This window comes from Diabrotica virgifera, chromosome 2 (assembly GCF_917563875.1).
Source record: "Diabrotica virgifera virgifera chromosome 2, PGI_DIABVI_V3a".
Taxonomy (NCBI): domain Eukaryota; kingdom Metazoa; phylum Arthropoda; class Insecta; order Coleoptera; family Chrysomelidae; genus Diabrotica; species Diabrotica virgifera.
In genome coordinates, this window is record NC_065444.1 from 237,513,740 (window position 1) to 237,526,704 (window position 12,965).

A 12,965-nucleotide genomic window follows, 5' to 3' on the forward strand; every position below is an offset into this window, starting at 1 on the left:
CGTAAGATGCCGTTAACTGTCATATTTAAGAAGTATTATACTATAATTATATTAAATTATACTTTTTTGCAGAATAAATTTTTTCTAATATTAGTTGTCAACATAAACGTCAAAACGATAAGCAAAATCTTAAAAATAATCATAATGAATGAATCATAATGAATGAATTCTGTACTTACTGCTATTAATTATCCACTACAATCCAATTACTTCTTTACGTTGTAAATATTACACGATAAGAATTAAATAATAAGTTTGAAACAACTATTATTTGCTTTTCTACTGTCCCCTTTAAAATTCCGGCCGAAATAGGAACACTAGTCAACCGTTAGATGGCGATAGCAGCCATACCAGCGAAACTCACAGAGTATAGGCAACACTTTTTTCTTTCCAGAAAATTTCCGGTAAAAGTTATACTAGTAATCCTGTAAGTAGGTGGCGATACCAGCGAAGCTCGGAGCGGATAGACAATTTTGATGTAATGTCAAAAAATATAAAAATGGAATGTCAGTCAATTTCAAGTAAAAGTTTTTGTAGATATTGTCCTGTAATTACGTTTGTAGAAAAAATATTGTATGACATGCGTGTTAAAAAGTACATTTTTAAGGCACTCATGTGAATTGCAGAACTCGCTTTCGCTCATTCTGCAAACTTTCACAAGCGTGCCTTAAACGTGTACTTTTAACACTTATGTCATAAATATGGTTCTTTTCATGAGCATTTTTCAGTGCGCCACAAATGATAGAAAAAAAGGTTAGTCCGTGATAAATACACATTTATGACATTTATTCTAACATGACATTTTAGTTAAATCTGACAGTTGTCACATTTTATTTGCAATTTGGTATAAAAACAAATCAATTTTGTTTATTGCATTTACAAAATGCAAATTTTTTTTTATATAGAATAATATAATATTATTTAATATTATATTATTAGCGCCATCTATTGACAATTAGATTAAATGTTATAAATGTCACCGACGAAATGTAATCAGAGACGTGCGTTTTTTCTGTCACATACAATTTAATGCGTTAGAGAGAAATCGAAAAACTGTGACGCACTGAAAAATGCTCATGAAAAGAACCATAACTATTAAAAATTAAAGTAAAATTATTAACTCGTTAATCATAAATTTTGTTTTTGATTTATTTATGGACAACCTTGCTTCAAAATTCACTCATTCTATTCGTTTTAACAGCTTATTGCACCAAAACCTCGTACTCGAACAGAAGCTTCAAATAACACAGGTTAGCGGAGTTGCCACAATTCTTTCAATGGATATTCCCTATGCCCAGCTGAACGATTTACGTACTATATTACTCATTTTTTGTAAGAACGCATCTCCTCATTGAAAACTCAAGCAGACATAGTGCGCAGATCAAATTCTTGAACACAAATGTCAAAAATAAATATTCGGTATTAACAAAGTTTTGTTTACGGTTTTTTTTTCTGCAAAAACACTCTTCAACTTGAAGAGTGGGTTTGTAGACACCTAAAGGAGACGATAGACGAATATTATAACATTCTGCTAAAAATTAAAAATTATTTTTAATTTTTTTTTTCTGTTTCAAAAATTATGCCACACTTTTTGTGATTAGTGTATTTTATCTAAAAAATAATTTTTAGTATAAATTGTCATCACAGTAAATAGAATTTGTAACAGAGTGTATTTTTACATTTATGCCTTAAAAAAAGCAATCGTGTTTCAAAATATTGTTTTGTTTTTTATATTGTTTTATGTTATAGTGGTTTGCTGTTTAAACATAATAACTTAAGAAAACATCTATTATGTAAAAAACATCATTAGTTTTTTTATAGACATAATAAGAATAGACAAGTCATACTGAGCAAAATAGTGTAAAGCGCGGGCAATCGATCGGTGGTCTGTCTATTTCTTTTTACCGAGCGATCCCGCGCATGTGACAGACGAAACTATCTAGACCACTCAGAGAGTATTGGCCAATGACGTCCTTGACATTGGCGTTACACCTCTATGCACAGAGCGGCCCATACCTACCTAGTCTATTCTTATTATGTCTATGAGTTTTTTACAGTCTGTCTGCCTGTTGTGATAACTGAATCATAATTAGTATTTATTATGTGGAGGAAGTTTTGTTTCTGGTTTCGATAAAAATTTACTCTAAGTCTGCTTAGAATAAAAAAGCTGAGACGATGGAAAACTGGTGCGATGGAAAACTAGAAAATTGAAGTCAATTTAGAGCAGTGAACTTGTTCTACCAGTTTTACAAGGTTTATTTGGGAATAACTGCAGCTAAGCATTATTAGAATTAGAATTTCAATAATTTCAGGTACAGGCATTTATGATATGCACTATATTTCAGCTATCTTGACATACAGGTGTTCCAAAGGATCTTTGCGCATGCATGAAATTATTCATGAATTACTTTTTACTTATAGAAACTAGAATCGCAAAAATAAGCTGTTTGTCCATAGAAACTACAATGAGTTAAACAAGTATAGGGCTTTTCATCGATTGTCATTTGTTTCGAGCTTCTGTCACATGTTGTATAATCTGTGTATAATATTAATATACACGGACACAGAATAACTAACCATACAGAAGCGAAACTCAGGCCCAAAATGGTAACATAATTTTCATGCTCATGTGTCAACGTAACTGGTATAACCTCACTTTTAGACTGACAGTGACAGTTGTTTTTAGTTAAATTTTATATTTATATATGTTTTATTTTATAGTTTATTTATATTTTATAGTTAAATTTTATATTACAAAATTATTTAATAGCTACTTGTCAAAAATATCACATCATTTGAATTGGTCTATTCCTTAGAACATCAAGTTCCATTCTGTAACTAGGGCTCAAGGTCAAATATTTCGGTTCCCACACAATCAATGGAAACGACAGTCAGTTTCGCTTCTGTATGGTTAGTTATTCTGTGACACGGATTATACGACAGAAGCTCGAAACAAATGACTGTGAATGAAAAGCCCTATAAGCGATACGTCATGTCTTTGATACATTATTTACTAATAATTTTGACGTTTATCAATTTCAGTGGCATTGGTGTATTTGTTGTGTTTAAAAATTAGTGCGGCAGATTCGTGCAAATATTATAAGAATTGTGCATTTAATGATAGAAGCATATAATTTGGACCACATATCCTACACATATAAACTTTGAAATTTAGATGAGAGGCCATCTCAGATTTTGCCTCTTACAAAAATGGCGGGGATTCAAAATGGCGACTAACATATGTGACTAATAGCACGATAACTTTTGAACGAGACTTCAGATTTCAACCAAATTTGGTATATAGGTTCTTTTTTTGATGTATAAGATCGAGGTCTTGAACCGGAAGAATAGGTTTACCAGAAGTTGTGTTTTTCCTGGTTTTTATGTAAAAATATGTTGTTTTTTTTTTCAATTCTTTTACCCTGTATGTATTAATTTTTCAAAAAGTTAATACGGCCATTAAAAAGAATGTAAAAATATTTTTTAGGAAATATTTTGAACTTTTTAGTTATGTTAATTACCATTTAATAAATGCAAAACGTATCTTTACATGCGGCAGATTCGTGCAAATATTTAAGAATTATTGTGTATTTCATGGTAGAAGCATATAATTTGGACCACATATACTACACATATAGAGGTTCAAATTTAGATACGAGGTCATCTCAGTTTTTGTTCCTTTTACAAAAATGTCGGGCATTCAAAATGGCGACTATACATATGTGACTAATAGCACGATAACTTTTGAACGAGATAACAGATTTCAACCAAATTTGGTATATAGGTTCTTTTTTTGATGAATGTGTTGAATTGATTTTGATTTTGTGTTGAACCGGAAGAATCGGTATACCAGAATTTGTGTTTTTACTGTTTTTTTTTTTATGTAAAAATATGTTGTTTCTCTTTCAATTCTTTCACCCTGTATATGCTAATTTTTCAAAAAGGTAATGCCGGCGTTGAAAAGAGCGTAAAATATTTTTTAGGAAATATTTTGAACTCTTTAGTTATATTAATTACCATTTAATAAATGCATAACGTATCTTCACATGTAGGTACCTATGTGCGGCAGATTCGTGCAAATAATAATATAAGAATTATTGTGCATTTAATGGTAGAAGCATATAATTTGGACCACACATACTACACATACAAAGATTCAAATTTAGATATGAGGCCATCTCAGATTTAGTCTTTTACAAAAATGGCGGGCATTCAAAATGAATCTGCCGCCCATAGGTACATGTGAACATACGTTATGCATTTATTAAATGGTAATTAACACAACTGAAAAGTTAAAAATATTTCCTAAACAATATATTTACACTCTTTTCAATGGCGGTATTACCTTTTTGAAAAATTTATATATACGGGATGAAAGAATTGAAAAAGAAACAACATATTTTTACATAAAAAAACAGTAAAAACACAAATTCTTTTAAACCGATTCTTCCGGTTCAAGACCTCGATAGTATTCATCAACAAACCAACCTATATACCAAATTTGGTTCAAATCTGACGTCTCGTTCAAAAGTTATCGTGCTATTAGTCACATATGTATAGTCGCCATTTTGAATGCCCGCCATTTTTTAAAAGGAGCAAAAACTGAGATGGCCTCGTATCTAAATTTGAACCTTTATATGTGTAGTATATGTGGTCCAAATTATATGCTTCTATCATTAAATGCACAATTATTTCACATATCGGCTGCACTAAATGGTTTTTCATATTAGTTAAACCTTTAGTCTTTGTACATTTCATTGTACTCTATATTTTCAAACATAATGGTTGGAACAACTAATTGCTGGTCTCTTATATGATTACTTATTTGTTTATTTTCGAGATTACTGTTCAACTTTCTGTTTCCTTTTTTGATTTATTTATTACCGTTCTATATTATTTATCTATAAATTTTAATAGTCGGTGTGATGATCAAGCTGTTTAATGTCGAGTCTATCAATCTTCTCAATAGTGGAAAAAGATTAAACCCTTCAATAAAATATCTTTACAAAAATACGTCTACCGGGATAACACACATTTCCTTATAATTGCAAGGACAGTACATGCCGATGTACGTCTCAGTAATGTTTTAATTTAACTTGTTTGCAAATTAATTATTACGTTTGTGCAAACATCCATTGGAACAACTGTATACATGTTACAATACAAAAAATCGTTTCCAATTAATTATCATCTTTTTCTGAAAATATTGCTACTTGCATTATATTACGGATTATATTCATGTAATAATTTCAGTATTGAAGGGCACCTTAAACATCATATCGTTACCAAATCCAGTTACTTATTTATTTATGTTTTTTCTTTACTTAATATTATTGTAGTTGCAATACAGTGTGAGTGTTAGAAACTTGTTATGTAATTACTTATGCGAAAAATTCACAAAAAATACTTGACATTTATTAAAATTTTCTAATTTCGTATTGACATGTTTTTTTTTAAATTATTTATTTATTCAATTAATTATTGCTAATGTGCTATAGTCCGTTTCACCTTGACTTTACGGTATAGGGAACATAGGCAATATAGTACTTGAGAGTTTTTAGCGCGGTGATGACGGTTTTATCAAAACGAATTTGTAATCCAACATTAGAGGGATTAAATTAAAACTATTTTAGAAAGGCAATCTACAATTTTAGGATTTATATGCGTAATGACTACTGTATATCAAATAAACTTAAGCGTTAATAAGTAAGCGTAAGTTAATAAACTTTAAGAATCGTAAAATTGTAGATTGTCTTTCTAAAATAATTTTAATTTAATCCCTCTAATGTTCGATTAAAAATTCTTTTTATAAGACCGGTATCACCACTCTTATAAGGATTGCATTGCCATTGTTCCCTATACCGTAAAGTCAAGGTTTGACGGACTATAGATAAATATGCCAATCGTATAGTGCGACAGAGACGCACCATATAATGCGAAGCGCGGCAGTTTAAAAGTAGAATGAACTCGCATAATTAGCAATTAAATAACAACGGCTTAAATTGAAATAAGCCCCGTTTACACACCAGAATCTTAAAATTAAATGCTTAAACTTCAATTTAGGCACTTGTCAACCTCAAAAATAATAATTTACGTATGAGTTTTCAAGCCTCCAAAATACGTTTTTTCGCATTTTTCAGATTTTAAATTGCTTATAACTCAATAACTATTAACCTTTTACAAAAATTAAGAGGTCTTTTTTGTTTAAAATGGCCAAAATCTAAAAAAAAATTGAAAAAGAAACCGTCAGAAATTTTTACTCCTGTTCACATGTAAGAACTTTTTTACATGTTTTGTTACATAGTTTTATAACTTGCTTCTCAACTGAATTTAAAATGTTAGTGCATTTGCAATTTTTGCTTAAATCTTGTCTAATCTAGGTACCTACATTCTAAGCCAAACACTCACACTGTACATTTATTTATTTAGAAGCAAAATAAAAATTAGAATATTTACACGGTTACACCTATTTTTGAGTATTCACAAAAATATATAAATAAGCTGCCAGGAATGTTAATATTTTCTTAGATAATTGTGTAATAACTAATTTATTATATCTTTGTCTTTAAATTTTTAAATTAAGCCGACACATGCTCGTATATACTAGTATTGCAGCTTTTGTCATTCGTTATTAAATTATAATAAAACTAAAAATATAAAAAATTAATTGATCCTATACGTTTTTATGGCCGTTATGGCATCGTTTATTTTTTTTTATTATTTTTTATTTCCACTACCTACTAGTTTTTTCTGTTTGATCTCCTGCAATTCCAATCTTGAATTTATCTATGTTACCGATTGTATTATAATCTAGGATATCACGCGAAGATAATGTTCTCCACTATTAACAGATTTAAATAAATAAGAGGAAGTGTATAATGTAATTGTAAATGAAGAAGGGTTTATAGCTTGCAACTCTGCTGAGTACGGCCACGTCTTTCAGCCTCATAAATTTCTAAACGATCATAAAATAATCCTTTCAGAGTCAGTCACCATAACTGGCGTTATCAATCTCAAAACTTCAAGTAAACTTCATAGTCTAGGCGCCAGAGGGCTCACCGTGTCCTTTTCAATTCTGATGGACAAACTCAACGGTTTCTTATGGATTTTTGGCTGCTGATTACGAATTTCGAGGGTGGATTTCGATCCGAGTGGTCGATTACAACAATTTAATTGTTTATAAGGCTCTGGCTCATAAACTAAAAGAGATTAAAAAGAAATGTTTCAAATAAAATTTGTTCCTTAATAAAAAACGAAGAAAAAAACGTTTACTAAACTTAAATCCAACAATTAGAAATTAACATATTGTAAAATTAGTGCACAATACAAATTGCAAATTGCAAAATAAGTATTTTTCGAAGCTTTATCGATCGTAACTCGGCTTCTGCGAATTCGAATGAGCCTTAGAAGATCTCATTTTAAAGCTTAATTAATAGGCTTCCAAACAAAGTTTGTTAAATTACTTTATCTTTATTTGTTTTAAAGTTATACCCGTGTGAAGTTATAATTTTCCTAAAAAAATTATACATTTGTTTATAAAGGTTTCAAACAAATTTGAACTATAACCAATAATACTTTAATTAACAATAATGATAGAAGAACTCAAAAGGAACAATTTCAGCTTATGAAAATGTTCGTAAGTGTATTTTTGGCCAAGATATCGATATTTTAATGGCGCGCTATGAGGCGCAAGATCGGCTCACAGTCAAGTAAGTGACGAAATTCGTAGCCAAAATATGGCCAAAAATAAACTTACTTGGCCAAAAATAAACATACGAACATTTTCATAAGCTCAAATTGGTCCTTTTGAGTTCTTCTATCATTATTGTTAATTAAAGTATATTTGCAAATTTGCTTGAAACCCTTATAAACAAATGAATGTATAATTTTTTTTTAAAAATTATAACTTCAAACGGGTATAACTTTAAAACAAATGAAGATAAGGTAATTTAGCAAACGTTGTTTGGAATCCGTTTGGAAACGTTGTTAAGAAAAACGTTGTATTTATAACTATCGTCAAAAACGTAATAACAATATTAGAATAATACAATACACAACACAGTACATACAACAGCAATCGAGCTACACGGAATCAATCTATCTACATAATTACACACTCGGACTCGTAGCTCATCACACTTCAATCCAGTGTGATTACAATCAAGCATCGACCAGCTCCGGGGTGGAGGTGGCAGCTACCGCTCACTGCGGTTACAGTTCCGGCGGAACGCCTCTTCACTAGAGAGCACGTCCACATCGGCAGAGTTCCAGTTCATTCGATTGCATATCTGCCGTTTGAGTTCTTCCCGGTTCAGTACACCTAGGGATTTCATGATTCTCCTTTCTCGTCTTAAATACACTCTCGGTAGCCATCACTCCTTGGTTTCGTCGGAGAGGTGGGGGTTGCGCTGATATGGAAACGCGTTCGATCCTCTGCTGTTGATCTGAAATTACCGAAAGTCGTGGTCCGTTCCGTTGCGTGCCGGTCCGGACAAGTGAGCGCGGACCTTTATTCTTTTATACCAAAGAAAAATATTTGAGCATGTGTCGTGAAGAGATTACTAATTTAGTACTAGCTAATGTTATAACAATTTTTAATACTTTTATACACTGATCACTGCGATTATACAAATGCATATGTGATATAGCTTGAAATTTTCAATATTGTAGCTTCTAAGAATTATTATAACTAACCTCCAGTTGGAGTAGTTTTTGTGTCTATTCTTTTTACTTTTTGTGAAGTTACTACCTTTATTAGTAAATATATTTTCTATTTTTGCATCTCAATAAAGTGTTTTTCAATTTTTTGGTTTTTTAATATTTTCATGTTTCAACATTTTCGAATTCTCGAAGAAAAAAATAATCTGGCTGTTCCAGTACAAAACTCATACCTGATTGATGAAATAGAACTATTATTTATGAAACATATCAGCACGCAGGGTAAAAGGGAATAATTATACAAAATAAATCAGAAATCCTATAACAGAAAAAATGAGACTAAGGAAAACTTGGCAGCAAACTAGAGCTCTACAAGATAAAACTCGTTTAAAGAATGTCTCAACAATAAAAAAGACAGATTCAAAATTTAAAGAATAAATATATCAATCAGCACCTATATCTAAGTAATTTAACATCTGTACTGTGAAACGTAAAAAGACTGAAGAGGCCATTATCCATGCTTCTCGAATTAGGATGGTAATTGAGCTAGCAGTGAACAGAATTTGGCAGACAGATTTGCCATCCACTGGAAAACACACTTTTATACCTATTAGTAATTAAGAGGAGGAATATACTTCCGGATAACTTTTGTAATTGTCACGATAAACTACCACAGATGATAATTGAAATATGTACTATTAAAAAATAATAGGTATTTCAATCAACTATGATGACTTCATGACTATTCTGAGCTCATAAGATAAAAGGCCCTTCCAAAATTTTTGTAAATGTCTTTTATGGGCATTTATGAATCGGCGTATAAAAATACACCTATAAAAATGTCGTTAGAAAGCCTTAAATCCATCAAAATGACGAGTTATTGTAAAATATATATTGGCCCTAAATCCAGTTTGGTGTCATTTCTGTTAAAAGAAAGCCCTATGTAGCAAAAAAGAACTAAAAGTACCCCAAATCCACAAACATTTGTATTTAGGGCCTTTTTTCTTCAAATTACGCCCATGAATACGGATTTAAGCTTCTGTGAAATACCGCGGAATAGTTTTTGGAGTTAGGGTATTCTTTCATCAAATGTTATGGCGTGACTGGCTGTTTTGACGGGGCTTTTGCCAGTTTCATTGTCATTAATTGTTTGACGCTGACGAGTACTTACTACTTCTTTCGTTTGTGGATTTAATTTTGTTTAGTTGTAATTTTTAGATCCCATTTTCCCAAGAAGATATAATATCCATTTTATTTTCCGCATCATTTAATCAGGTAAGTTCGTTCATATTATGTATTTAAAGATATTCAGTTATCAGTAAAGTTGTACCTACGTTAACCTCAAAATGAAATAGTCTAGGTTCTTGAATCTAATTTTGATTGACCAACATTGTTGCTTAACTAATATTACCAATTTGGACACAGTTTAAAAGTTGCTTGCTCAAAAATTGAAAACATAATATACCGGGTGGTGAATTGGAAAACGGGCCATAGGATACTCAATGTAACATTCTAAATTGTTGAATTCCTGCTTCCCTAATTATTTTACATCAAAAGTCATGAGAAACTATTTGTAGAAGATTAAAATCTGTATTAAAAACAAAAGTTAAAATTGTTCTACGATTTAAACAGTCCAAAATTTTGAAAAATAGAATACATTTGCCATACCTGAGTAAGTGCGTAAAAGTAAGGCCACACGTTTTACTATTTCTGACAGTACGCAAACTATTGACTAAATAAAACATCTTTATTATTACTACTTTCTCCCCAACTGAGGACATCTTTTCGACTTTATTGTTTTTTAAACAATAAAAACGATAAAATAAAAATACCGACAGTTCAAAATATTGTTAATATAATAATTTCATTGTGACCGAAGGCAACCTTATACACATTCTTGCCTATACGAGGGAGTTAGGGCTTCTTAGAGTCTGATATGTCAGCATCCAACTTTAAAACAAAAAGCCCTAAACCCATTTTTCTCCTAAAAAATTTAAATATTCTTATGTTAACGTTAAAACCATTTACACATTAAATTCATTTAAAAATATCAAAATTGTGATGCTGGAGAAAAAATTGGTTTTCCTTGTCTCCTGTAAAATTTTGTTTTTTGGAGATAGGCCTTTCTAACTTATGAGGGCAGTATTGTTTACCTTAGCCTATCTCAGATTCCCAAGTTGTGTGGTCGTCTTGTCCTAATCAAAAATATGAACTATGAAGATCTGGATTGGGAGCAAACACAACAATATTTTAACTAATCATGTTTATTTTTCAATAAAGATAAAATAGGACTTATTAAACTCAATGACATAATATATTATATTCAAAATCTTGCCAAAAAAGCTACCAATTCAGGGTTATACTTATGTATGGCTTGTGATATTTGACGGTAGATCTTCTTGATGTTGGATGGTACGGCTGTTGACTTGTTGTAGACCTGGGCAGATGTGGCCAGTGGCCTCAGGTCCCGGCAGATACAGTTTTGGTGGTGTTGGTAGTTACAGATGTTGAGATGCATCCATCATGTCCTGCCTTGTAGTATCATCAACAGTGATGAAGGCTTAGGGTCCCGAAGAGGGAAAGGTTTGATTCATTTCCATAAACTAGAACACAAGCTGAGATTGATATCAAGAAGAGAAACTACCTTGCCATTCTTCAAAAAGTATCCAAAAAATTAGCAGATGGCAAGGGGTATATTAAATGGAATTATTAATTATTATTACTAGTTAAATTATCTGATTTCTACGTGCATATAAATAGGTAAAATAAAATATTGAAAACATGTGCTTTTGGACATGCTTTTGGAGTTTAGATAAAGTAGGACTATTATGAGTTATATCTACTAATTATGAGTTACCTATTATGAGTTATCTACTAATTGAATTTTGCCATATCGATTTTTTCTTATGCTTAGTGACATAGATCAAAAAGTAGAAATGCATTTTTACCTATCAAATAGCTATCTGGTTTTTGTTGTGCCAGGTGCTGTCTATCACATGCTGAAATATCAAGATCGATATGAAAGCGAAGGTATATTAAACGTGGTATACGACAGGGTTGTGTGTTGTCACCCAGTCTTTTTAATCAACTATTTTCAATGGGAAATAAGCCACAATTTTACCAAAAAAAAATGATTTTATTAACGTTTCGAAGCCCAAATCGGGTTTCGTTGTCAAAATACAAAATACTACTAAAATAAACAAAAATGTTGTTGCTAAGTAAAAAAATTCTTCTAATAATTTATTTAATCTGACTCATTTTTATTGGCAATTCAGACGTATATTATACGTACGTATATTTTAAAGTAGAAGACTTTAAAATGATATCGCCAATATTTATGAGTTGCGTTCCTGGGACGACTTTACTAAAAGATAGTTCATTCGATTACATGAAATCAATACCAACTCAAGAATATCCGTCACAAAAAATCATAGCATGTGATCTGTCTTTAAAAAGACAACCAAATGCAACGATGACAGTAAAATTCTCGCGTTAGAGATTCCATAGTAAATCACGAGGGAAAAACCAGGAAAAAACCTCGTGATACTATCCCGACATCGTAAGTATTTGGTCTTATATTTAATTTACTTTCAAAAAACTAATACCAAATTCTGACTTTAATATGTTTAAATTATAAATAATATTAATAATACATAGATATACAATAAGTAATACTAAAATATAAAATTTGTACTCGTATAAAATTGAACTCGATATGTTATTGAATTACTAATCGTGGTATTTTCTTTCTATTGACTTCCTCTTTCAGTATGGGTAACCACATCCTACTGCATTCTACCGAGGAATTTGCGACACAATTGGTTTCATTTAGCATAATTAGAGCCGCTTCTTTGATTTTTCTCTTTTTACCATCTTTTTCTTTCAGGACTATACTTGAATCTCTCCACTGAAGTCTATGTTCATTATCCCATGCGTGTTGACATATTTGAGATCTATCAAATTCTCTATTTTTAATATAAGACTGATGTTCACTTATTCTAACGTTTAATGGTCTTGATGTTTCACCTAAATAAAATTGTTCGCATTCGCAAGGTATTTTATAAATGCAATTCTTCGTTCTTTCTTGTTCATTGTTAGGTTTAGTTTTAGATAGAATAGATCTCAATGTAGGCCAGGGTAATAAGACAAAAGTATACCCTGTTCGTGACACTTCAGCAGCCAGAGTACTGAAGCGTTTTTTTCGACAAGTAATACCTATAGGAACAAATTGCAACTATTTCCTGCTTAGGATTTGGCGGCCGTTTTTATTTATAAACAATTAACTGTCAAAAAATGGCATTTTTACC